Source organism: Oryx dammah, unplaced genomic scaffold (assembly GCF_014754425.2).
Source record: "Oryx dammah isolate SB20612 unplaced genomic scaffold, SCBI_Odam_1.1 HiC_scaffold_2, whole genome shotgun sequence".
In the NCBI taxonomy this organism is placed as follows: Eukaryota; Metazoa; Chordata; class Mammalia; order Artiodactyla; family Bovidae; genus Oryx; species Oryx dammah.
Genome location: NW_024070186.1, coordinates 197,990,577 through 198,017,975, shown reverse-complemented (window position 1 = coordinate 198,017,975; position 27,399 = coordinate 197,990,577).

Below are 27,399 nucleotides of genomic sequence, written 5' to 3'. Positions count from 1 at the left end.
TTCTTTGTAGTCCAACTCTCACATCCATACACGACTACTGGAAAAAAAACCATAGCCTTGCCTAGATGGACCTTTGTTGGCAAAGTGATGCCTCTGCTTTTTAGTACACTGTCTAGGTTCGTCATAGCTTTTAATGCAGACTTAGCTGTGGTCGAATACGGAAGCTGTACTCCAGCATGGCTCCGTGCCCCTCCCTCTTTTGCGCTAAACCTGTCGTATAAAGCGCATCAGTCTGTGCTAGTTACAGGAGCCACACAGAGTCACGGTTGCTGTTTTACACGCTCCGATTTATTAAACGCAGCTGAGGGAACGGAAGGGGAAGCAGTGCACTTAGAGTCCGTCACATTCATCCACACGCTCGTCGTGTCCAGCACGCCTCTTGCTTTCTGTGGGCTTGAATGGCCCTGGACGTGACTGCCCTTCAGCCTGAAGCTCTTCCTTTGTAAGCATCTCCTGGGTCGGGGGTGCCGGCACCCGATTCTCAGCCTTTGTCTACGCGAGTCCTCAGTTTGCCTTCGTTTCTGAAGGATGGTTTCCTGGGATGTGGATTTCTGGCGATCTGAGTTTGCCGCTCCGCTGCCTCTCCCCTCCGTGGTTTGGCTGGCGCGCCCGCCCTTGGCCGTGCCATCTGTGTCTTGCGGGTGGCGCCTCGCGCTTCTCTTTCTGTTCCGTCTCCCTCGGCGGTGTGATCACGGCGGGTCTGGGTGTGGATTTTTTGTTTCCATCCTTCTTGGGGTTTGTTGATCTTCAATTTGTTAGACTGATGTTTTTCATCAGATTTGGGGCGTTTTTAGCTGTTATTTCTTGAAACATTTTCTTACCTCTTTCTCTTCTCTTCTCCTGGGACTTCTGTTACATATGTGTTGGTGCCAAGCCCTTGATGTTGTCCCCCACAGATGTCTGAGGCTCTCTTTATTTTCCTTATCTATTTCCTAAAAGAGGATTTATTTATTTGGGCGCACCAATAAATATTTATTCAAACAGTAGCTCTTTCTTAGTTGCAACATGTGAGATCTTTATTGCAGCGTGCGGGACCTTTAGTTGTGGCATATGGGATCTTGTTCCCTGGCCCAGGATAGAACCCGGGTCCGCTGCCTTGAGGGTGCAGAGTCTCAGCCGCTGGGCCACCAGGGAAGTCCTCCTTCTCTTACTGCTTCTCTCTGTTCTTTAGGTTGGATACTTTATTTTGATCTATCTTCAGGTTCACTGCCTCTTTCTTCTGCCATCTCAGATTGACTGTTGAGCCCTTCGTGAGTTTTTCACTTCAGTTACTGCACTTGTGAATCCAAAATTCTGCTGAGTAATTCCTCTCTCTTCATGTAGGCTCTCTGGTTTTTGAGTCCACGTCATAGTATCTTCCTTTCATCTTTAAACATGACTGTCTTTTGCTCTTTTTAAAAACAGATTTATGGTTGCTGCTTTGAAGTCTTCGCTATACACCGCAACATTTTGTGACATTCAGTGACAGTTTTTATTGACTGCTTTTTATTTGAGTATGAGTTACCTTTCCCTGCTCCTTTCCATATCTTGTAATTTGGTGCTGAAAATGGGCATTTTAGAGAACACACTGTAGCACCTCTGGATTCTGATTCCCACCTCCAACCCCCGTTTGCTGGTTGTTTGTTTGTTTATTGGGTGACTTGCCTGGACTAAACCTTTGAAATCCATGTCCCTTGATGTGTGGTGATTGCTATCTCTGCTTGGTCTGCCTTTTTTAAAAAAACGAACTCCTGGTTTCCTTTTGAATTTCGGCTTCCTAGGGGTCATCTCGGTGTCTGCTTAGCTTAGTGGTCAGCCAGTGATCGGTCAGAGGTGTGTGAGGCCTTTGCTGTCTGCTGTTGGGTCTGCATGTGGGTTTAGGGGCACCCTCAAGAACCAGGCAGTTTCGAGCCTGTTCTGCCTTCCACTCTCTGCCAGACTCTCTTGCGCCTCCTCTGCGTGTGTCCACAGGCACTCAGTAGCCCAGGGCTGTGTGGATTTCTTGGGCTCTGTCTGCTCTCCCCCAGGCGTGGCCCCCATCAGTCGGGCTTCTGTGGAGAGTTTACCGAGCACGTCTCCGGCGGCCACACCGCGTGTCTTTCTTGGTCAGGTTTCCAGCTAGTCCCCTGGTCTGTGGCTGCCCCAGCCAGGATCGCAGTCTCAGCCTGGTGGCACAGCTGGCTGTCCTCATTCCCTCGCCACTGAGACTGCTGCTTACTATCGACATCACTGCTGCTGAGCGTGAGTTTTGTGCCTTCTGCTCTAAATCAAATCAGCCTCTGGTGGTGAAGCTTCTGGTTTCCGTGGCCTGCGCTGTGCTGTCCTGTCAAGGAGATGTTCCAGCCGAGCTGGGAGTGGGGAGATGGGAGCAGTTCCAGGCAAGAATATCACAGATTTCCCCTGACTTATTCAGTGTTTAATCATTTTTCCTGGATAAATGCCTTTTGGTCAATTTCGAGGATACTGAAATGGTTATATTTGATCTTTTTTTTTACTATTTTTATAGTTTTGGGGAAAGGATTTGGCAACCCTCTTCCTCCAGTGTGCTGGAAGACCCATCTCGTGGTGCCACCTTCTAAAAACACAACTTTTAAAAACAGGCAGCTCCATGAATTACCAAAAAGTGAAATTCGTTTCAGAACCAGCTAGTTCAGAAAATAAGACGTCACTTGCATCCCGGGATGTCCTCGTGTTCTCACGTGGTTGTTACCCCCTCTTTTCTCCTTAAAGGGAAACACTTCTCTGATTTTTAATCCTATAGTTTCCTGTTTTTACGCTTTGCATGAATGTGTGTGTCGCTCAGCGGTGCCTGACTCTCTGCGACCCCATGGACTGTATCTCGCCCAGCTCCACCGTCCATGGGATTCTCCAGGCAAGAATACCAGAGTGGGTTGCTCTGCCCTCCTCCAGCGGATCTTTCCGACCCAGGACTGAACTGGGGTCTCCTGCGCTGCAGGCGGATTCTTTACCGTCTGAGCCATGAACTAACGACACGTATTCCTTCGAGGCCAGCTTTCTTGCTCGGCGCGTCTCTGTGAGACCCGCGGTGGGCGTGCTGCACGCGCCATCCGTGTCTCTTAGCGCTCCTTTTCCTTTGCTCTTTGCTACTGCTGATGGGCGTTGGGTTCTTCCAGTCTCCAGCGACGGTGGCTATAGTTAGGAGCGTCCTTGCACTTGCCTCTTGTGCCCCCATTTCTTAGCAGTGGGGTTGTGCGTGGTGTGTGTTCAGTTTGAGTAGATGTTGCCAAACAGTTTTCAGACGTGCTTGCAGGAGCTGATGCTCTCCTGAGGCCGCCCCACCCCCCGTCAGTACCAGTTCAGTACTGATGGTTCTGCATCCTTGTCAACACTCGATACTGTCCTTTTCATTTTGCCCCTGCTAAAAGGTGGGCACCTTTTCCTATGTTTCTTGACCAAATATTGTTCAAAACTTTGACCCATTTCTTTCTGTTGAGATTCCTGCCTTCATCTTATACACCTGTAAGAATTCTTCATATTCTTTTCCAATCTTGATTGTATAGGTTTTACCTATCTCCCCCACCCTGTGTCTTGACATTCCCTCTTCCACTCGCGTCTTTTAATGAGACGTTCTTCATTTTGCTGTAGCAGGCCACGTTCCCTTCAGAGTTGGAGCTTTTTGTTAGCTTAAAGCAAAATCTTTCCTCACCTCAGGTTTCTGAAGAGGCTCCTCTAGACGCTTCATTGTTATTTGACATTGAGACTTGCAGTCCATCTGGAATTAATTTTTATTCTATGGTGTGAGGTAGGGATTGTTTCATTTCTTTTCATATATATTAATCCAGTTGATCTCACACCTTTTATTAAAAACACCACCCCTTTTCAATGCGTGATTTCATCCGTTTTAAGCTTAGCATTTTTGAGGTCCATTGTCCATCCCATGCAATCATGATAAATAATTCAGAGATATCTGGGTACCTTTTATCCATTTCTCCCCAGGAGTAACATCTTGCAAAACTATATAACAGCTGGGATGTCGACAGTGATACAGTCCAGATACAGAACGTTTCCATCAGTAGAGAAATCCTTATCCTTGTCGCTGTTTTATAACCACAGAGCCGCACTCAGCTCCCTCCCCCAGACCTCACCTCTGACCCCTGGCTGATCCGTCCCCCATTTGAATGACTTTTGTATGACTTTTGTCTTTTCGAGTAGACTCTCTAAGTGGAATCACGTGGTATGTGACTTTGGGGGGCTGGATTTGTTTTCACTTAGCAAAATTTCCTGGAGCTTCATCCAAGTTTTATTTGACAAAAGCCTGTTGTTTTTTGTAGCTGAGTAATGACATTGTGTCTCAGCTGGTCTCTCTACAGGGTGCCCTGTGTGTATTTTTATTAGTTACACGCTTGTGAACGTGCTTGCCAGTGCGTGAGCACGGTTTCAAGGCTGTGCAGGGTGCTGCTCTCTGTTCCATTAACACGACATGTCCGGGGTCATATCGTATGATGGTACAAACAGACAAGGGAGCCAGAGGATCAAGGGACACGTGGGGAAGAAGACCACTCCCAGCGTGGGCCCCACAGGTGTGGGCTGCTCAGGGATCGTGCCTGTGTTTCTGGGTGTTTGGTATAACTTGGCGGTTTCAGATTGTCCTGCTGCCTGGGATCTGCAGAGGGCTCCTCTGGGTGGGTTTAGACCACGTCAGCTGGAACCCTTGGGCAGCTGTGGTGTCGGTGGCGAGGGCAGAACGTGTCTTGTCCCTTTAGTTTTCCTCATTTTGGCTCGTCCTCCAACCACGTTGTCCATTTACAGCTGCAGCTCTCAGTGCGGCGCGGTGTGAAGCCTCCGCAGTCCTGTGTCTGTTGCAGATGGGGGGCCGTCTGAGGTTCTTGACCAAGTTCACATGGTCCCTGAAGCAGGCCCAGTGGGGAGGGCCTCTCTGGTCCCTTAAGCTCTTGGTTGTCTCCAAGAACCCTTGAGTGGAGATGGGAGCCCTTCCTCAAGCTGGCAGGGATCAGAGCCGATGCCAGTGACAGAACGGGGACCCCTGGAGCTGCTTGAGTAGCTGGCATCCTGGAGAGGACCCTGGGTCAGGATTCGGGGACCTGGGCTCTAGCTTGCTTACTTACTCTCACTTATTCTTCATGAATGGATGGGTAGATGGCTGAGGTGGTGGGTCTGTAGATGGATATGATTGGATGATGAATGAAATGGATGGAGGATAATAGGAAGGGTGAAGGGATGAAAAAACTGTATGGATCATGGGACGATGGATGATGGATGGATAAACTGGATGGATGGTGGGATGGATGGATGGGTGGATGATGGATGGATAAACTGGATGGATGATGGATGGATGGATGATGAGATGATGGATGGATAGATGGGTGATGGATGATGGATGGATAAACTGAGTGGGTGATGAGATGATGAATGGGCGGATGATGGATAAGCTGGATGATGGTGGGATGGGTGGAGCGATGAGTGGACACACCTGCATACCTGTCTGTGTGCCCAGCTCCTGTGGATACCTCGGGGGTGCCCATGGCCCCACCTGAACACGCTCCCCCCACTGGCTCGTCCCCGTGGCACCCCCGGGCATGGAGCGGGTGTCTGGGAGACCTGGATTGGTGCCGACAGGTGGATGCGTGAGGATGTGTGAGGAATGGGGAGGAAGGATGGATGGTGAACAGGTGAATGGGTGGCTGAAAGGTGAGTGAGTGGAGGATGGAGGACTTGCTGATGGTGGGTGACTGGATCAGACAGCGTCGGTGTGGACAAAGGTTTGGACTAAATGGGAGTGTAGACGGCCCGTGGCTCAGAGACAAACGGCACCGGGCTGCAGGGGGGGACCCTGAGGGCCAAGGAGGTGGCTGGGGCGAGCTCGCAGAGGTGGGTAGTTGCAGAGCTGAGGCTTGAACCCCAATCTGCCTGAGTCCACTTTCAGGCCTCCTGCCAGCCCTTCCCCCCTAGAGAGGCAGCGGTAGCCGAGGGGTCCGGCCCCTTCACACAGACGCTGGCAGTGGTCCTGGCAGACGGGTCAGCTGGCGCCCTCTGGGCGTATGCAGGGGGCCCAGGGGTCCGGGGTCTCCACCCACGGCTGCCCCTCGAATGGCCCTGCAGGTCCTCGGCCCTTACCCCAAGGCGGGTGAGACCTCGAGGTCACTGTTGGGGGACTTGTGGCCTCTCCGCCAGTCTCCCCTCTGTGAGGTGGGGCAGGGTCAGGGTGCCCCGCGTGAAGACCGCGCTGGGCTGAGGCCCCGCTGCCCAGCCTTGTCCGCGCCACCTCAGGCCAGTGGGGCTGGCTGCTGGGATTGTTTTCCATGGACCCCAGGTGGGCAGCGAGAGCCGGGGTGTTGAGGAGTCCATGTGGGCGCCAGCCTCTCTGAGGAGCTATCTTGGCCCCGCACCCAGGATGTCACTTGGCTGCGTCTGGAGGCTGGGCCAGGGAGCCCGGGAAATGTTCAACTTTGAAAAATGGACCTTCACAGCTCATTAGGTGTCCCTCGCGTGGCCGGGTGCCTCAGGCAGCTGGGGAGGAGGAGGGCGCCGTGGCGTGAAATCACCGGGGTATTTAAAGGCCGCTCTGCATCCCTGGCCAGCGCCTCTAGCTGCCCAGTGTGGCAGTGCCTGGCCAGCCAGGCGTTCAGGATGGCCATGTGGCTGGCGGGGTGGCGCCCAGGCTGTGTGCAGCAGCGTGATCCCGGCCAGACCCTCCTGGTGGCTTCTGTCTCCTGGTGGCCACACTGACGCGAGGCCTCAGCTTCTCCACCTGCCCCGTGATTGGTGGGCTGAGCGGAAGGCAGGGTGACTGGGAGGATGGTTAGGAGCCGTCGTGAGGCCTGGGGGAGGGTCTGCTGACACCCACGTCCCCCAACCCCCACCCGGGTACTGCAGCCAAACCCCGCCCCCCAGGGCTGCTCACTGGGGCCCGGACAGCTCTGTCCAGCCTGCCTGCCTGCGGCTGGGCCAGCAGAAGACCCTCATGGACCCGTCAGAGGCTGCAGGGCCAGGCCAGGCTGCTTGCTTTATCCGGGCAGAGGCCCCCTCTTTGGCCTCACACCCGCTGACCATCCTGCCTGGTGGAGGGGCTTGTCTCTCCTCGGCCTGGCTGGGAGGGCCCTGATGCCACCGGGGGCGGACAGGGAGCCGGGTGGGGCGGCGAGGAGGGGCCCGTGACATCAGCAGAGGCCAGGCTGCCACGTGATGCTCTCAGTGTGGGGACTGCTCTCCTGCACCCCTCTGTCTGTGGGAGATGCGGAGGCACCGGGCTGGACTGCAGCTGGGGGTGGTCGGGGGAAAGGCAGGGCCGGGACCTCCCCGCACAACCTCCCGGACTGTCCGAGGGCTCTGTGACCTTGGGCGAGCTCCCCGTCTCTGGGCCTCATTTCTAGTCGGAAGTTGAGGGAAGCTTCCCGCATCCCCACCTTGAGAGTTGAATGAAAGGAGGCAGTAAAAAGGGTGCCTGCTCCCCCCTGACCACATGCTGGGCCGTGGGGGTCAGGGGTCAAGGTCCAGGGGAGGCCCAGTTGGGCCGCCTGCACCCCTGGATAGGCACGTGCCATGCACAGCCTGCATCTACCCGAATGCGGGCCCACCTCCAGGTTAGAACACCCACGTGTGGACAGCGTGGGCACACCTGCATACCTGTCTGTGTGCCCAGCTCCTGTGGATACCTTGGGGGTGCCCACGGCCCCACCTGAACACGCTCCCCCCACCGGCTCGTCCCCGTGGCACCCCCGGGCATGGAGCGGGTGTCTGGGAGACCTGGATTGGTGCCGACAGGTGGATGCGTGTGGGGGGGTCCCCAGGGGCGGTGGCCCCATCAAAGCCCTGAGGTGAGGGCTCCCGGAAGATGGGGAAGTGCTTCTCTCTTCCCTGGAAACGGCCCCCCCCCCCCCAGAACAGGAGTAGGTGGGAAGCTTCCGGAAGCCCCCATCTGGCTGTGATTCATGCAGGATGTGCTGGGGCCTTCACAGCTGAACAGCACCCCGCCCCCAGGGGTGCCAGACGCAGCGCGGAGGCCTCTGGAAGTCCTGGGCTCCTGGACTCACTCCTGCCTTCTGAGAGGGGAACCGAGGCCGAGGACAGCCTCAGCTGTGGCCTCCCCCTGCCCTGGGCAGACGTGGCCCGCCGGCCTATCTGGAAGGAGTGGGGCTCAGACTCGGAACGCGCTTGCCCTGTGCCACGCTCGGCCTGTTGGCCAGGTGGCTCCCTTGAGTCCTGTGCCCTGTGGCTGGGCATCCGGTGCAGCCTTTGCTGCAAGACCAGGCAGGCCCAGCCCCTCTCCTCCCGTCTGCCCGCCCGTGAAGTCATCCGCTCAGCTGGCAGGGTTCCCATGGTAACAGCAGTGACGTCACAAAGGGCCTGGGAGGCTGGAGGGGGTGGGTGAGGACAGAGCAGGGGATATCTGGCTTCTCTGTCCCCACAGGCACTGCTGTGGGGACGGAAGGGGGGCCCGAGTGTCCCCCACCCCGTGCAGACATCCGCTGCCCAGGGGTGGGGATGCTAGCCGCCGTGCGGGCAAAGACCCAGGCTCAGAAGGCATCACGGTCGCTGTGCCTCGGCAGCCGTGCTCTGCCAGCCACACACCTCACCTGGGGCCTGTCTGGGTCCCCTGAGGCCACGGGCAGGTGGCCCTGCCTGGTGGGGGTGGGACCAGACTTGATCTTCTGGGTCTCATAGGAACTAGCCTGAGATGCACTGCAGAAGAAAACAAATGCTTTCTGTTAAAGGGTGGTGGGCGCCCTGGGAGGCCCTGTGTCCTGACCCCCCGGCTGCCTGTCAACGCGGGGCAAGGCTGCTGCCCGCTGCCTGGCTGCAGGTGTGGGGGCCTCCTGCCTGCTGGGGCCAGACGCAGCCTCCTGTTCCACCTGGGGCCGTTGGGGACCCCTTGCCCGACTTGCTGCCTCTGTGCCCGTCACTGCTCATGTGGCATCATAAACGACGTGGGGCACGCTGCTGCTCGGCCTTGCAGCCCTGCACGCACTCGGTGTTGGGGGTGGAGTCGGCCCCCTGACCTGGAACCTACTCCGCCCTCAGCCGGGCCAGGACTGCGACGACTCTGCTTCCCCTCGTGACGTCCACTCGATGCTCCTGCTGGCCCAGGTGCTGGACACCTTCGTCCCCTCGACGCCCGAGAACCAGCCTTAGTCCAGAGCGACGGGGACCCATCTCCCCGACTCCGTTCTGCCTGCTCCCAGTGCCAGCCTGCACCCTTCCCCTTGTGCCAACCCTGGGGCCAGGCAGGGGGAGGCCGGAGGCCACCGGAGGCAGAGGAGCAGGCACAGCCCCTGCTCTGAAGACCCGGCTGGGTGCAGGCATCCCTGATTGCCCTTCACAGGTTCGCTCAGTGGGCCTCGTGGCCCCCCGCCCCGTGCCAGGCCGGGGGGTGGGAGACCAGTCCTCGCCCTTGTTGGATGTGCCCCTGTGGAGCGCGTGCTCTGTGCTTGCCCTGTCCTGGTGTAGCCGCCAGGAGGGGCACAGGAGGCAACCCCTGCCCAGTGGGGTTGACGTTAGTGGGGATGGCGTGCAGACACAGAGAAGTGAGGAAACTGCTGGAGGACCGGGCCCTGTAGACCTGGCCTGGGGCGGTCCGCAGGCTCCCTCTGCGTGAGCAGGCTGGGGAGGCTTTCTGGAGGAGGTGGCGTTGAGCGCTGGTCCAGGCCAGGATCCAAGTCCCCCCCGCCATCCGCCTTGCGGTCTGGGAGAAGCCCCTTCCCTCTCTGGTCGGGGCTTCCCGCCAGGCGGGTGGACGTCCGGGGAGATGGGGTGTCAGGGTTTGCTGTGAGTGGGGGCAGGGTGAGAGGATGGGGTGCTGGTGGTCCTGGGGAGGGGGAGCCCCCACCCTCTGGCAGGACAGATGCTGCTCAGGCTCCGTAGGGGCGGCCAGAAGGATCTGCCTGTGTCCACTCATAGAGGTGCAGACGAGCCTGGGGCCTCGGCCTGGCGAGGACGACAGCCCCCTCTGTTCATCTGCCCCGCTGGGGGTGTCTGGGCGGTGGGGGGGGTGCACAGACGAGGAGGCCGTCCCGAGCCCCCCGGCCTGTCTGCTGGGCTGAGCGTCCGGTCAACGGCCCACGTGGAGACAGGGCCCTGGCGGGGGTGTTTGGGGTCGGGTTCCTGCCTGACTCCTGCCCACTGGCCGTGGGGCCCCAAGACTGTGTTCTCACCTGTCAGGAGGGCTCCCGGCGGGAGGAGGACGGCTCACCGTGGGCACATTTATTTCCCCTTTGATTTCCAGCCCTTTCAAGAATCTGCCCGTCCCCCCCCACCATATTCTTCTGGGAACGTGTCTTTTTCTCCTTCTATCAGTGTCGCCGTCGTGAACCGGGAGGGTGTATGTCATCGTCGGCAGCTGGGCCTGAGCAGGTGTTGGCTGTGCGGGAGCACGGGCCTCCCTGCTGGGGCCCCCGGGGAGGGAGGTGCCCGTCCCAGTCTGCCTGGCAGCGGGGGTGAAGGGGCATCCTGGCAGGCTGCGCTCAGCCTCAGGCCTCATCTGCCACCTGGGTCCCAAACCAGGGCCACCTTCCCGGATCAAGTGAAGAGAATGAAGTCTGGAACACAGCGCCCGGGGTTGCTCGCTGCGCCTGCTCAGAGCTCGGCTGGCCGGGTGGACTGGGAGCTGGGGTCCTGGGCCGCCTGGAGGGAGGAGCCAGTCACTGGACTGGTGGCGGAGGGCGTGGGGGAAGCCCCCAGGACAGTGACAGGCTCTTCTGGGGATCTCACTTCTGTCTAGATGTATTTGTTTTGAGCCTTTCACCTACAGTGGAACAGCTTACCACGTTTAGCCGGGGAGTCTGAGGGCTCCTCAGCCATCATTTCAGGCAGACAAGCATGTTTGAAACCTCATTCTCATTTCTAATAAGCACTTATCAAATTTACAGCTCTTGCAGACGACTCATCAGGCTCCTGCCTCCCCTTTGCTGCGTTTTTCTTTCCTGCTTCGCACCCTCCGAGCTGGCTCTGCCTTTGCTCAGCAGATTAGCACGTCAGCTCCTGTCGGCCGAGGAGTGACGGGGCTGTAGCTGCAGAAGGTGAGGTGAGGGTCCCGGGCACGTTAGTGTCAGCCCTGAGTTTTGCTCACGTCGAAGCATCAGGCCATCCTGGGTCGCAAGACGTTAATCAGCACCACTGCTTGTTTTTTTTCTTGCCTGGCATTTTAATAAGTGTAATAGTGTATTTCCCAATTATTTTTTTACGTCTGAAGATAACTATTTCTTCTCTAAAGCAAATTAGGAAAATGCTCAAAGGAGAAAAGAGCTGTGGTTCCACCTGGAGAATGGCCTTCTGGGCTTTCCTTCCCGTGAAGATGAGGGTTTGTTAGAGTGCTGGTATCTATCACCCTTAAATAACACAATCTGAAACATAACTCACCTGCAGAGACGCGCGCACAGACCCCAAGGTGCTGTTTACTGAACTTTTCATAAAGTGTAACCAGCGCCTCCGTCAAGAGGCAGAACCCACCAGCTCGTGGAAGTCACCTCTTGGCCTTTCAGGGGTCATGCCCTGCCCAAGGGTGACCGGAGTTTTGGCTTCTAGCGGCATTGTTTTGACAGAGTTTCTTGGTGACTCAGTGGTAAAGAACCAGCCTGCCAATGCAGGGGAGGTGGATTTGAACCCTGGGTCGGGAAGATCGCCTGGAGTAGGAAGTGGCGACACACTCCAGTATGCTCGCCTGGGAAGTCCATGGATAGAAGGGCCTGGCAGGCTGCAGCCCGTGGGGTCGCCAAGAGTCCGACACGGCTCGGTGACGAAGCAGCAACAGGAAGCAGGGTTTGTCTTGCTTTCGCACGTTGTGTGAATGGAGGCGCAGAGAACGCGCTTGTCGCGTCTGGCTTCGCCACACGCTTCACTCGTGAGAATCACGCTCCTCTGTTGGGCGCGATGGTCCTTCCACCTTCGCGGCTGTGTGGTATTCCTAGGTGCAGATGCCCTGGTCTGCCAGTCCCTTCTGGCACCGATGAGCGCTGTTTGCAGTGGGGCTGCTCTGAACGCTGTTGCTAAGGACACCCGTGCGTGTGTGTTTTGCGGGAGTCTGTTCATGATTCTGTCCATCTGGGAGTGAACTTGCTGGCTCTGATCATTCACAGATCTTGAGCGGTTTCCAAGCTGCAAACTTTTCATCAGCGTTATTGAAATGACGGTGCAGTGTTTGGAAAGGGTGCCCTGTAATGGATTCACAGTCCTCCTCAGATGGAACACTTCCGTGGGCTCCAGTTTTTTCTCTTCTATATTAAGAGGCAGTGGCGATCTTTGGCCCAGTTCCTCTTTGGGATTATTTCTTTATGATAGGTTCTTGGGAGGAAGACAGTTGGCCCAAAGGCTGGACTTTGCTCCCTGACTCCCGGGACTTTTTCAGATTGTCAGATGGTTTCCAGGTGGCTCACTGGTAAAGGGCTTCCCTGGAGCTCAGATGGTAAAGAATCTACCTGCAGTGTGGGAGACCCAGGTTCGATCCCTGGGTCGGGAAGATCCCCTGCAGAAGGGAATGGAAACCCACTCCAGTATTCTTGCCTGGAGAATCCGGTGGACGGAGGAGCCCAGTGGGCTACAGTGCACGGGGTCACAGAGTCAGACACCACTGGTTGGAGAGTCTGCCTGCCAGTGCAGGAGACGGCGGTTCCATCCCTGGGTCGGGAAGGCCCCCTTGGGGAGGTCATGGCAGCCCACTCCGGTGTCCTTGCGTGGAGAATCCCGTGGACAGAGGAGCCGGCGGGCCCCGGTGAATGGGGTTGCAGAGAGTCGGACGGGCCCGAGCGGCTGAGCGGGCACGCGTGCCGCGGTGAGCACAGTGTCACAGAAGCGTGCCGGAGTCGCGGATGGGCACGGAGAGGAGGGCCATTGTGTGGACACCACACAGCCGCAGTCAGGGTGAGAGACCGCGGTGGAGCTTCGCCAGCGCCCGGGAGCCCTTCCAGCTCTCCTGTGATACAGCGCTCTTGTCGCTCCCACACACAGATGATGCATTCTGGGACGGCCTGTGTGTACTTTGCATAAATGTGCCCATGCACCCATAGTCTTTTTGACTGGGTCCTTTTGGTCAGCAGACTTGGGGACGATTTATCCGTTCATCACGGGTGGATTTTCCTTGCTGCAGAGCAGTCCCTTTCCAGGCCTGGATCAGACTGGTTCCTGCTCTGGGGCTGTGGTGAGCCTCTGTGTGTGTCTTTGGCTGTGGGAGTGCCGTAGTCTGAGCTTTCCACCTGGGGAGGGGTCTCTGCTCTCGGAAGGTTCCGGCGTGTGCCGGTCTCCCCCTCGGCGTGACGGTGAAACAGCCCCCGGAGCAGAGGGTGTCTTCCTGTTCCACCACATCCCCAACACAGCGCTCCTGAGACTGGGAAGCTCTTCTGCCTCCATAAATAATGAAGTTGAGCGCTGTTTGTGGTTTGAGGTTTTTGGAGCCATTTGGATGTCCTCACTGGGGAAATGCCTTTTCAAGACCTCTCTCCATTTTCTATATTAGCGAGTTGCCTGTATTTTCCTCTTGAATCTGTAGGAACTGTCCACAGATTCAGGATGAAATGGCCTTTCCTCAGAGTAGATCGTTCTGACTCTCTGCGACCCCAGGGACTGCAGCCCACCAGGCTCCTCTGTCCATGGGATTGCCCCAGCAAGAAGACCTCGGTGGGTTGCCATGCCCTCCTCCAGGGGACCTTCCCGACCCAGGGGTCGAACCCACATCCCCTGCACCGGCAGGTGGATTCTTCACACTGAGCCGCCAGGGAAGCCCCGGGAACTCTTCACTTCTGTGGAGTAAAGTTTAGCAGTGTGCTCTCACGTGTCCACGGGGAGGAGGCCTTCCTGGCTTCCAGGGTGTTATCTCTCTGTTATCTCCTTAGATATGTAGTTCTTCTTTTCTCGTTGAGGTCTGTAGTCAACCTGAAATTGATCTTTCATGCAGTGTGAGGTAGGGGTCTGATTTCATTTTCCTCCCAGACGTCTGGTTTCTTGATTTACTGGTGTCCTTTGTCATAACAAGGGCTGGCTCCTAGTTCAGGGGGGTGAGCTTCCTGTTTTGATCCATGGGTTCGTTTTCTGATCTCGTACCACGAACACACTGAGTTTCTTTGGTTGTGCAGTAAACTATCTGATGAGTAATTCCCCCCGCCCCGCAACTCCACCTTGTTCTTATTTAGGACCATTCTAGGCCCTTGGCGCTTCCGTGTAAATTTCAGAGTCAGCTCGTCAGGTTCCACAAAAAGAAAAAAATTTCCAGGATTTTGATTGTGATTGCATAGACTCTGTGGATCAATTTGCAGTGTTGAATTTTAATAAGCATTCGTGTTCTGCTTACTACAGATGTATAGAAACTCACTTTACGTTTGAATATGGATTTTATATCTAGGGCGCTAAGTTCCGTCATCCATCACTGCATTTATACATTCTTTGGGGTTTTTTTTTTTTTATGTGACACCCGTGAATAACTAGAGCTGTTTCTCTGAGTCATATCATTTTAATTTCTTTTTCTGGCCTTATTGCAATGGCTGAACCCACTAGTGCCGTTTTGAATAGAAGTGGTGGTAGCAGGCATCCGTCTGTTGTCCTTGATCTCAAAGGGGAAGTTTCAGCTTCACCATTAAGCCTCTTGTCTGCTATCAGCTATGCACACTTTAGAAGCTTTTTATCTGTATTGCCAAATGACTTTCCAAAAAAATTGTGCTGGTTTCACCATAAGCTTAGCAGCACTTCTCTTTAGTTGCTTTTTTTTTTTTTGGTGGTGGTGGTTTTTAGATCACTGTTTACTTGATGAGCCTATACGGCGCCTCAGTGTAATTTTAAAAATTTGCATTTCCCTAATTATGCAAGAAGTTGAACACGGTCTCATATATTTGTTAACCAACTGTGTGTTCTTTGGGTCTGTTTGTTTATACAGTGTTAGTGGTTCCCTAATCAATATGAATTCTTTACATAATGAAGTTGTCATTTCTGTCACACTTGCTATTAAATAGTTTTCCCTGTATGTTGTACATCTTACATTTTTTTAATGTTCTTTTACCTTATATTTATATGGTCAGATCTGTCTCTCTCTTCTTGTACAATTTATTCTGTCCCTCCAGAGCTTGGAAAGCCTGTCTCTCTCCTGAGGACTGCTAAGTATTGAATTCTGTTTTCATCCAGTTTTTTTTTTTATGGTGTAATATTTCATATTTAACTGTTTACTCCATCTGGAATTTGTGGGGCTGTGGGGTGTGAAGTGAGGAGTTAATTGCTGCTCGCAGTTAAGGAGGAAGGGGCCTCATTTGCACTTCCAAGCCTGGGGCCCCGGCTTCCCTTCGGCAGGGCTGAGTGGGAAGAGATTAAAGGGAGGAGGGGAGGTGGTGTGTCTGCAGCCAGCCTGGGAGCTGTAATTACCGCGTCCCTGGCTGCCACTGCCCGACTTTAAGTCAGAAGCAAAGAGCTGTCAGGCCAGCTGAGGAGTGTCCTGGGTGATCCCAGGCCAGTCTCTCTCTGGGACTGAGTCTCCCGGCCGCGGAGGGGTGGCACTGACGACCCCTGTCCGTGGGTGCCGTCCCGGGAGCCAGTCCTGCAGGAGGTGGGGGGCGGGGCGGGGAGTCACGCCGGCCGGGCACAGGTCCCGGCTGCCGTGTGCACGGTGACTCGTCTGAGCCTCGGTTTCTCTGCCTGGAGGCCAGGGTCACAAGATCGAGGTGCCCGCCTGGCAGAGTCGTGCCTCTGCTGTGGTGGCCACTATTCAGGGACCCCAGCTCTGATGGGCCTGGGACACCCCTTCCCCTTCCTCAGCGCGCCAGACCGAGCTGGGTGGCCAGCACTCAGAGCCCCGTGTCTGCTTCCCGACCCAGGGAGTGGGCCTGGGGTGCGCCGCCCGGCAGGGTTCCGCCACGCAAGTGGCTGCCTCCCCAGCCCTGTCCACCGTGCAGGGCCCCCTCCTGCCCTGCCGCTTCCTGACTTGCCCTTCACTGGAAACCAGCCACTCCCTACTGTGGACCCAGCAGAGCAAGGAGAAGCCACCCGGCCTGGGATGAGCCCAGGGACCCATCTGGAGCCTTGGGTGGGGGGAGGGTCTGCCGTCTGTCCAGCTCAGCGGGCAGCAGAGGGAGGTGGGGTGCTGAGGAATGGAGCGCTCCCCGGAGCCCCCCCAGAGGCAGGAGGGAGCTGAGACCGCGTGGGGCTCCCCTGCCCCCTGGACGCCCCAGGAGGGCACCGCCCACAGCAGCTACCCGGGAGGGGCCTGGGCAGCTCAGTTCACCCCCTTCCCCCACCCCTCACCAGTCCCATCCCCCAGCCCTCAACTCCCTCTGTCCTGCCCTCTCTGAGGTTGGCACCAGGATGGCGCCCTTCCCCAGCCCCTGGCACAGCAGGTGCGCAGACCGCAGGGGCCTGGGGTGGCAGTGCCCCACGGCTGAGCCTGCCGCGTGCCAGGCCCGGCGAGGCGGAGAGGGTGGCCAGCCGCCGGATGCGGGGCAGTGGGGTCAGGTCGGGGCGGAGGCCTTTGCGAGGGGGAGCGCACGCCAGAGGTGGAGGAGAGGCCGTGGAGCGTCTGTGTGAGAGCCAAGCCTGAGCTCGGCGGGTCAGGGGGCGCACCTCCTGGGCCCTGCTTCACGGGCGGGCTTCGGCTCCGGACCCTGAGGCAGGCCCAGGTGGAGCAGGACGTTTCCTGCCGCCCGGAGTCCCCGCGCCCCCGCCCCGTGGCGGGTGCGGGCTGGAGGAGAGGGCCTGAGGGGGGTGCAGCGCAGCTGCGGAAGGCGGGCTGCTGGCATCAGCAGGAGCCCCTCCTCCCCTCCCCAACGATCATGGCAGAAACTATGCAAATGGTATAATTACTGGTGTTTGTTTTGCTGATTTAAGTGCTTGAAATGCAAATATCAAGTGTGGGCCTTTCCTCCGTCCCACCCTCACCCGGACTGACGTCTGGGGGGACGCGGGGCTCCGTCCGTGGAGGAGGGTTGGGGACCCCTCCCCCACTGCCCACCTCTGCTGCTGGAGGGCCATCCGGACGCGGTGGGCTGCCAGGACCCCACCCGACTGTGGGCATGGCGCTCCTTGGAAGGGAGCCTCGGGCACCCGCACCGTCTGTCCGAGGGGTGGACCACAGCCGCGAGGCCACCGGGGCAGCTGAGGGAGGTTTGTGGCCCGCTCCCCCACCTGAGAAGCCCGGCACAGCTCAGTCTTGGTAAACCAGAGACCCAGAGTCCCCGGGAGGCCCTTGGGGCCCCTGGTGAACCCCCAGCTTCTGTGTGTGCGCCGGCCCGGGGAGGGGCGGGGGATTGTCACCTGCAACTCCTCCAACCCAGAGGGTCTCTGGGGCTTTGGGGCCCCTGAGGCCTGCGGGTTCAGACCAGCCTGGGTGGTGGCCAGTGAGGGGTGGTCACCGTCATCCCCGTGGTCTGGAGGGGAGCTGAAGCTTGTCGAGCTCACCCGGGCCCCCCCGCCCCGAGCCGCACCCTCAGTCACGGGCCTTACCTGAGCTCCTCTTGTGAGTCCAGCATGTCTGGGCTGTTCAGGCCAGTGGATTCCCGGTGGCCGCACAAGTGCCGGCTTAGAACTGGAATGAGCACAGCCCCAGAGAGGCCTCCCCCCGGGCCCCGAGTGTGGTCACAGGCAGGTGGGGGTTGGGCCCCGGCTCCCCTGTGGTCCGCGTGGTGGGACGCTGGCTGGGGCTGAATAGCAGTGAAGTGCAGTGAGTGTGTGGGCACACGCGGGCCTGGGAGGGTGTGCCTGCGTGCGCGTCCGTGTGACCTGTGGGTCTGCCAGTGGAGCAGTGTGAACAGCCTGCTTCTCCTCACACGCCTGTGAGCCGGGCCCGCTCCGCCCTGGCCAGCTGTGCTGGACGTCTGAGGGTGGCTTGAAGCCCTGCCCTAGCCCTGCCTGGTGCTGCCCAGACGGCAGGGTGGGGGTCCCTGGCTTTCCAAGTCTGTAGTCAGGACTGGGTATACAGCAGGCACTCAGCACGCGTGCCTTCCTGCTTCTCTGGGGCCTGGTGGGCGAGGCAGCCCCCTCTGCCTGCTCCGGGCAGCTGGAAGGCCAACCTGGGGTGGTCAGGGTCCCGGGACCCGGGAGAGGAGAGCAGAGGCTGCCCGGGGTGGGCAGAGGCTGTGGGTGGGAGCAGCTCTGGCCTTCCCGCCCCTGGTCCCCAGGCTTTGGCTCTGCCAGGAAGCCTCCTGGGAGCTTCTGAACCCCGCGTTCTATTTTTATTCCAATTACCTTTTCCTAGGCAGGTTCGGCCCCATTAGCATATTCAAATGCATCCATTATTATTTCAATTAGCTGTTAAGTAATTAAGTCTAATTGATGAGCATTCCCCCTACTTCCCCACATATTTTTTGGTTATTCACATCCGCTTCTAACCAACAATTTTAGGTAATTACACGCCACTCACTCATCTGTTTGCACACACTCTAGAGTGACAGGCGCCCTCCCCCAGCCCCAGAGCCTGGGGGCTCCAGCGGGGGTGGGGGCTTCAGGCTGACGACCTAGGGACCCCCTCGGCTCTTGCCCAGGCCCTCCTGAGGGTCGCTGCCAGGCTTCCAGGGGCTAAAGGTGTCCCGGGGACCCCCTTACTCCCAGAAACCAGTTGTCCCAAAGACAGCACCTCCTCTGGGCAGCCCCTTAGCCCCCTAACCAGGTGAGACACAAGCCTTCAGTCAGAAAGGCTGAGAGCGAGGGGCCTGGCTCCTCTAGGCGTCTCCGCTGGGTGCCCCCCTCCCTGCAGGCGCCCCCTGCCTCAGTTTCCCTGCCTGGAAGGGGGGGTCCAGCGACGGCGGTGTGAGGGCCCACAAGGCCCGGGAGGGCCCTCAGGGTCCAGGGAGGTGGTGGATGACTGCTCACAGCTGGTGGGCAGGTGTGGGGCTCAGGCTGTAAACTGACTTCCTAAGCATCAGCCAGGCTTCTGTTCGGGGTCCCCTGCCCAGCGTCTCAGAGAAGGCAGTGGCACCCCACTCCAGTGCTCTCGCCTGGAAAATCCCATGGACAGAGGAGCCTGGAAGGCTGCAGTCCATGGGGTCGCTGAGGGTCGGACACGACTGAGCGACTTCACTTTCACTTTTCCTTTTCATTCATTGGAGAAGGAAATGGCAACCCACTCCAGTGTTCTTGCCTGGAGAATCCCAGGGACGGGGGAGCCTTGTGGGCTGCCGTCTGTGGGGTCGCACAGAGGCGGACACAACTGAAGTGACTTAGCAGCAGCAGCAGCAGCCCAGCGTCTGGGCCACTGCACGGTGGAGTGGGCTGGAGCCCCAGTAGCGACCAGAGGCCCAGTGGGTCTGAACTTGGGAGTTCTGTTGTCTCTGCTTCTGGGTCGGCCCTGCCTCTGCCCTCCTCGAGTACCGGAAGCCCCAGCCTTTCTCTTCTGTGATCCGCGTGCAGGCACGCCCAGGGCGGAGGCTTCTGTGTGCCTGGCCAGCAGGGTCTTCCAAATGTCCCCACGTCCTTCTCACCTCCACTCGCTCTGTCTCCACACCGCGGGAGCTGCCGGAGACCCTGTGTCCTGCCTGGACACCTGTCTGCCTGTGTGTCCTGGAATGAGGAGGTGATGCCCATGACCCCCACGGGGAGGAATCCACCCACCTGGGCTCTGCAGACGGGCCAGTGCACCGGCGGGCACTGAGCCGAAGGTGAGGGCCATCTCGCCCCGTGGGCATCTGGACGAGGAGGCCCTGCGACCTGGAGGCAGGGGTGCTGGGTCGTGGGCGGGCCTGCAGTCCTCCGTGAGACCCGCTGTCGGACAGAAACGGACAACCTTCAGGGTCCGACTCCCGTGCAGTGGCGATGCCCGCCCCGGAGAGGAGATGGCCAAGGCTTCAGGGCCCCCTCGGGCCCGAGAGGAGGAGCTCGGGGCTTTAGGAGAGGCGGGGATGGTGCTCCGGCCTGTCCGTGTCCTCCCTGACGGGGCGCCGCTGCCCTGTGGGTTGAAGGAGGTTTTGCTTCTCCTGCTTTGTGGGAGCAGATGCAGCGTTGGGCTGGAGCGTGCACTGTCGTGCCCGCTGTGAGGCCGGTGTGTGTGGACATGCCTTGTGTCTGCTTAAAGACAGGCTCTTTACCCTGAAGCGGACGCTGGACTGAATGCCCCAGCGAGTGAGGGGGTCGGAGCTGCCCTGCCGTGGCCGGGGGCTCGGTGACCATGATGCCGTGTCTGCTGGGCGCCTTGTTGGGGCTGAAAAGTAACCGGACGGGCTCAGGACTTGCAGATGTGCGCTCTTTGGGCGGTGGCTTGGTTTCTTGGTTTCCCGGGCCTCTGACTCGGCAGCTCTGGCTCGGCTCCGTGGCCTGTGCTGTGGGGCGTCTGGGCTGATGGAGCTGGGCCGTCGTGCCCCGAACCGGCAGGGGTGCCGTCCGTGAGCTGCGGCGCCACTGACCGCGGACTTCAGGTTTGGGGTGTCTGTAGTGGGCAGTCGCTTCCATTTTCTGCTGTGTAGAGGATTCGCTAAGCTGAGTTTATTTAGAGTGACCGTGACCTTGCGCTCTGCTGACTGTCGCTGGAGGTGACCGGAGGCGTTGGGGGTTTGCGAGGCTTCCTCCTCCATCACACACTCCGCAGGCTTCTCCGTGGCTTTAGACGGAGGCCTCTGGGGGTGGCTCTGGAGGGGCGCAGAGGATGGGGACGACCCCCGCCGGGAACCGAGGCAGCGGGCGTCTGGCAGGCCTGGCCTGGGTGGGCGTCAGCACACAGGCGCAGCGGGCTGGGCCCGGGTCGTGGGGTTCAGCCGCCTGGCCGCTGCGCTGTCCGTCATTCTGCAGACGGCCGTCAAGTGCCTGCTGTTGGCCAGAGCCTGGTCTTGGGGATGGGTGGAGACCCCACCCCCAGCCCGGGGGGAGGGCGGGCGTGAGAACACGCAGGTCGCTGGGCGCCGCTTGAGCTGATGTCGTTAAGGAGGTCGGGGTGGGTGGACTGGGCTTGACCGTCACGGCCACCAGCTCCGTGAGACAGTGGCCAGCACCTGCCCCTCAGTGGGCCTCACGTTCCCACCGGAAACGTGGTGGGGTCCCCAAGACCCTTCTGCGTGGACCTGTTGAGAAGTCGAGAAGGCAGGACCGGCCAGGGGGCGGTCAGCTCCGACCACACGGCAGCCGGAGACCCCCGTGGGCGTCCAGACTAGGCTCACACACAGCGGCACTGTCCCCTCAGGGAGAGCGTGGACACTGAGGGCCCGGCTGGGTGGGCTTGGGGTGCTGACCCCCGGCCACTGGCACGGCCACGGCGGCTGTCTGTCCGCCAGGGTTTGGCCGAGGCTCCGGCGCCGGCTCAGTCCTTTCTTGCCCCGAGCCTCTTTCTCTCTCGCCCCAAGCCTCTTTCTCTCTCTCCCTGAGCCCCTTTTGCTCTTGCCCCAAGCCTCTGCCCTCGGTGGTGCTGTCTCCCCAGGGTCCTTGAGTCCTTGGAGCGATCTTGGTGTTGGGCAAAACCCACTCTGCTGAGTTGTGGATGTAAAACGCTGGAAAGGTCGCTCACCACCTCTGACGTCCCATTTTAAAACAAATTCATTGAAGTATATTTGATTTACAATGTATTAGTTTGTGCTGTACAGGAAAATGATTCAATTACGTGTGTGCGTGTTCTTTCCCCTTGGGTTTCAGCACCGGATGTTGAACGCAGCTCCCTGTGCTGTGCAGGAGGACCGTGGTGCCCGTCCATCCTGGATGCGCTAGTTTGCACCCGCTAACCCCGAACTCCAGCCCTTCCCCCACCCCCACTCCTTCTTGGCTGCACAAGTCTGTCCTCCGATCTGAGTCTGTCTCTGTGTCATAGACGGATTCATTTCTGTCAGATTTTAGATGCCACATACGTGGGACCATACGGCAGTTGTCCTCTTTCTGACTTACTTCACTTAGGACCCCCCGTTTTTTAAACCTGTGAAGTGGCGGTAATATCCTTATCCTCCCGCATAAGGAGAGCCTCACTGGGGACGTCAGCTGCCCCACGTCCAGCAGGCCCTCAGGAAACAGAGGTGGGCACCCGCTCCCTGTCCCCTGGGCCATCCCCAGCGTGAAACAGGAGCTCCTCTGGTCCATCACGTTCCATGGACGCCAGCTCTTCCCTTCCCCGCCTGAGCCTGTTCCAGCGCACGGCAGGCTGTTGAGGTTCGGGCTTGCCCGAGCTGGTCTGGGCCTGCCGCTGAGCCCTCACACTCGCCCCAGGCTGTGTGTTCCACTGAGCCTGGCAGGAGGCAGACCTGAATGGGTGTCTGCGGGGTGAATGGATGGGTGTTTCCCAGCCCCGCCCCACCTGAGAAGGCAGGTGGCAAAGCAGATGGCAGGGCCCCTGCGGGCCTGGCAGAGGAGCCTGCGCCCTGCCCTCGTCTTCTCCGGGAGGCTGCGGGGTTGGGCGGTTGTTCCCAGATCCCTTCCAGAGAGAACATTTTGTCATTTAGTGACTTGAACTTTCTCGGTCTATTCTTGCCTCCTTCCTCCTCCGTTTCCTGGTCCAAAGGCCTTGTCCCTAGAAGTTGCTTTTCTTGAAGCAGTGACTAAGAGTCCAAGAGGGACCTTCTGAGTGTTCTAATGACCCCAGGTGACCCGTGGGGCAGGGCCCGCTCTGGGCCGGCCCCGTGTTCAGCACCAAGGACAGAGCCCACATGGGCCTCTCTCCGCTGCAGGGGGCGATCTGGGGGCCAGCAGAGCTGGAGCCTGGTGCCCCGCTGTAAGACCCCCGCCTCCAGGCCTTGGTTTTCTTGAGAAATGGGGGTGATGCTCTCCTCAGCAGAGCCAGCATGACATAGGGGTGACTTGCCATCCAGCAACTGTCAGGACGGCCCCCCGCCCCGCCACCGGCATGTCCCTGCCCCTCCCCCAGCCCCCCAGCCAGGACGCCCCCCCCTCCCGTCTCCCTCCCCCCTGCACCTCTCCAAGGAGCAGTTATTTATCTGCCGGAAGGTGACAGGCGGCAGTGGCTGGAGTTGGAGCTGCTGTCCAGAGATCAGCTGGTGGCTGCGGAGCAAACAGCCCGAGCTAATTAGCAAAAGGTCACGCCCGCTCCTGGAGGCCCCGCTTTTGAAGTCAGGGCCTCACACAGACAGGCTGGAAGGGACTGAGGCTTTGAGTTAGTGGCTTGGTTACCAGAACGGCTTCAAAACCCTGCCCGCAGCTCATCACTTGACCACCCAGCCCACAGCTCTGAGCTTCACCTTTTAGAAATTCCCGGTGCTGGGAGTCCAGCCACCCACCCCTGGCTCAGGCTGGACAAACCATGGAGACCAGTCCCCAGTGTGGGTCCAGGGCTGGTCTCAACCCCCGCACCCTCCGGGCATCTAGCCCAGAGCCCAGGGGTGGACCATCCATAGACCTTCCGCAGCAGCCCCCACGGGCCGCCCCCCCCCCCGCCCCCGCCTTCCTGCTGACTGCATTCTTACTGTTTTTCCTCTTAAGTAAATTTACTTTTTAAAAACTTAAATACATTTATTTAAAAGGGAAGTTTTATGGCACTACTACAAATGGAAAACAAGCCTCCTTTTCCATAAATAGAATTGATAATCATAAAAATAAATTCACTGGAAACAAAACAATGTTATTAAATTCTAGTTGGATGCTGGGGCTCAGGGGAGGCTCAGAGCCCAAGGCCTTCTGTTGCTTTATTAAAAAGGGAACACAGTGCGCGTGCAGAGGTGTTTGAGACGTGCTCGCCCCGGCCTGAGACTCTCTCGATGTGGTCAGAAGCACTGTAAGGAATTAAATCGAGAGCAACTTTCCAGTGAAACTACTCAGCAGTGTTTTATGCCGTGTCAGCGAGGGACTGGATTTGGCTGCACAGGGCAGAAACCTGATACTGTGTGGTCGAAGCCCGCGAAGGGGCTCCTTTTCCTCTCACGTGAAGAGGGCAGCAGTGCGGGCGGCACATAGTCTAAGGAATCTGTCAGCAGCTCCGGTCTCCTGTAGCTCCCCCTTGAGCCAGTCTCAGCATTTGTCCGCATGGCCTCCCAAAGGCTGCTGCGCCTCCAGCCGTCATAGCCGCATCTCAGGTGGGAGAAGCAGGAGCGGTGAAGGGAGAGGCGTGTGCTGGCCGCGTCCGTTCCGTCGGCAGGGCAGCAGCTTGAGCCCGTTCTCGTTGCCCACTGTGGCCCCCGACTGCCTCCGGACTGGCTCTCACTGAGGGGTTCGTCCCGGCCGCATGCTTGCTTGGTGCCTCCAGGTTTCCAGGCAGCAGCCCCGCCTTTGTGGTACTTGCAAGGTCGTGTGGGGCACTCGTGAGCTGAGTCGTGGGAGGCATCCTTCCCCACTCCACCCACGCCCGCTCCTGCCACTCAGCCCCACTTCCCCTCCCCCAAGCTGCCCTTGCCACCCGCGGGGGTGTCCAGGTTCAAGGGCCCAGTCAGCCTGCACAGCGCTGCCCCAGGTGGGGAGCAGCTCTTCCCGTCCCTGCAGCCTTCTCAGGCCCTGGGTCCCCGTCCCCCTCCTGCCTCTGGCAAAGCCCCCTTTGGCTTTTGTGTTCCTCCAGCTGGGGGCCAGGCCACCAGGTGCAACGACTCTGCTCCCTTACCTTATCCTCTCATTTCCTCCTGGAAAGCGCCCCTCGTGGTTTCTGAGCTGAACCAGCAGGAGGAGGGTCGGGCTCAGAGGGAACTGGCCCCGGGGACCCTTCTCCTTCAGGCCAGGGCTCTGGGTGTCCTGCCTGCTCCTCCTGAGTCCAGCCCTGCCACAGACTTGGTCCTTCGGCCTGAGGTCCTTCTCGCCCCCTCTCTCTTAGACCCGACCTCTGCCTCTGACCCCTCTCCTTCGTATCAGCACTGAGGACCCACTCTAGGCCCAGATTTAAATATGGGTCCCAGTGCTGGGCAGCTGTGCAGTCATGGGCAAGTTGTTTAAGGTCTTCTTCTTCCATACGACAGGCTGACGGTAGCTGCTGGGGGCTCTTTGAAGTGAATGGGAGGCCCCGGGGGGCTCCCCAACTGTGCCTCCCCTTCCTCCCCGCTACCCCAGGGAAGTCCACACTCTGTACACGTGGGCACACACCGCTCTGCGGATATGGCCCCCGTGTCCCGCCCGCTCTCCCCAGTGACTCAGCGCCTCCCTCCCCAACTCCACCTGCTGAACTGGGACCCCAGCAGCCACTGTGGGCCCAGAGCTAGGGCTGCAGGAGGGAAGGGTCCGGGAGGGGAGGCTGCTGCCCAGGCTAGGGTGACGGCAGCTGTGGGGGTGATGGGAGAGGAGGGGAGTCAAGAAGGAGAGGGGTTTGGAGCCGGGTGAGCCTGGGCAGGGGAGCCAGTGGGGAAATGAGCAGACAGAGTTTTCTCGTTGTGGGGATTTGATAGGGAGGGACGTGGCCCAGAGCTCAGGAGATGCATCTCTGCCAGACGGACGTGTGGGCGGGAGGACAGGAGCGACGGGGGGTGCGTTTTCTCCGCACCTGAGCTCAGCTCCCACAGCCCCCGAGACCACCCCTGGGAAAGGCATGTGGAGAGTGGTTGAGGGTCCTGCCCCTGGTGGACCACGGGAGGCTGGGGAGAGGGGACGCGGAAGGTGGCAGGGATGAGCTGGCAGAGGGCGTGTGTGGGGGTCTGGTCCTGCCTCTCCTTCGTCCCTCCCCGCGCCAGGCCCAGAGCATCCCATCCATTCCCCTCTTCCAGAGCGTCTCCGATCTGGTTGAGCACACTCACAAGCAATCTGTCCCCGAGTGAGATGGCCCTCATCTGTATTAGTGAGCTGTTAAAGTTCTCGATAATATGGCAATTCAAATGAGATAGAAGTTTCATTGTTAACAGAAAAAACCCAGAGGTCCGTGGCCCAGGGCTGGTAGGGCAGCTCTATAACCTGTGGCTTCTGTGTCTGGAACCAAGGTGGCTGCTCCAGTTCCCACCATCACATCTGTATCCCAGCTGGGCAAGGTGCATGCATGCCCATTCCTTTTAAGGGAGTGATTCAGCAGGGGTGCACTTCAGCTCCGCTCAGAGCCTATTGGCTAGACCTTCGGCCATGCCCAGCTGCAAGGGAGACTGGCAACCTCAGTCTTTACATGGATCCAGTAGCAAAGGGAGAGAAAGACAGAAACGTGACCACGGAGACTGTGGCCACACATCCCTCCTGGTCGTCCTGTGGGGAGAGGTGGGTGCAGGGGCACCCTCAGCCGGCCTGGCTGGCGAACGGGGGAGGGGCTGGCGCGTGACAGATTCACTCCAGGGCTGCACTGGTCTGGGCAGGAAGCTTGCTGTTACTGGAAGTTACAGGGCAAGAGGAGGTCTTGCACATTTTAAATATGATGGTGGAGGCTGGCACTCCTTCCACCCTGGTGAGAGGGTGACTCTATAATGTAGCGTCTAATCAAGAAACACTTCTGAGAGTAAAAAGACAATAATTACACGGAAACTGGGGGAACCTGGGTGTGTGGTCACCCTATGTAGAGACAGATCAACTTACCTGTTTCCTGTGTAGGGACAGTGAGGCCCCAGGCCCTGTGTTGGTGACACAGGGTCTCAGCCACGTCTCATTTCTGCCCCCAGCCCAGCACATCAGCCTCCCTAAGTCTGGGTTTCAGTGCTGCCTAGGGTGGGGTGTCCCGAGGCAGGGAGCTTGCAGCTTAGATCTCCCGGAGTTTAGATCCTTGAGTTTAGACCTTAGATCTCCCGGAGTTTAGACCTTAGCGCTCCCGGAGCTGTCCAGGGTCCTGACCAGCCGCACAGAGTCGGCGCGGGGTGTGGCTCCGCCTGCCCTGAGCGGTCCTCGCTTGCTGCCCCGGCTCCCGTCGTCCCGGAAGCCGCCAGGTGAGCTTGGTCTGACCTCTCCTGTCCCCCCTTCCCCTCGCTCTTGTCTTGCACTGGAGTGAGACGCACAAGTGCAGGTGTCACGAGTACGTCTGGCTCCATAAACTCTCATGAACCAGACAGTCATGTCCCCAGGACCCGGGTCAAGGGCATTACTGCCCCTCGCCTCACGGCCCTCCCCAGTCACCACCCCATGGGCAGCCCTCGCCTTCTGCGTTTGTGATTTCGTGGGAACGGCTCGCTGCTCAGCCCCGTGCGTGTGCGGCCCGAGTCACGCCGCTGGCCCTTCGGCCCGCCCGCCCCCTTGCTGTGTTCCGTCGTCGCCGGGCACCGGGCGGCGTCCAGTCGGGGCCTGTGCGGGCTGCTGTGAGCGTCCGTGCCCCCACCCCGTGCTTGGGTGCGCGTTTCTTTCGGGGCTTGTCTGCGCCTCCCTCGTTTCCAGAGCCCCGCCCTCCCGCTCTCCGCCGCAGCCTCCTCTCTGCTCCCCGCACCCGCCGTTCCCAGCAGTAGCTCCTCCTCCACCCGAGTCCTGCCTCCTCCCTTCTGACCCTTCCTTGGCTCCCCAGCACCCCTGGTCTGATCACAGCTCCCAGCAGTTCTGCCCCGATGGGTCCTCTCACCGTATGCCACCCCCTTCCTGGTTCCAGCCTCCAGGCCTCTGTATGTCCTCACAGGCCCTGCCCCTCTCCCTTCCACCCACCCAGGGCTCGGCAGGGGCAGAATGTCTCCTCAACCTCTGAGGCCACTGGCTGCGGCCTGGACCCTGGACTGAGCCTCCACTGTGGGCTCCCCGCAGCGCTCACAGTCCCTTCTCGCT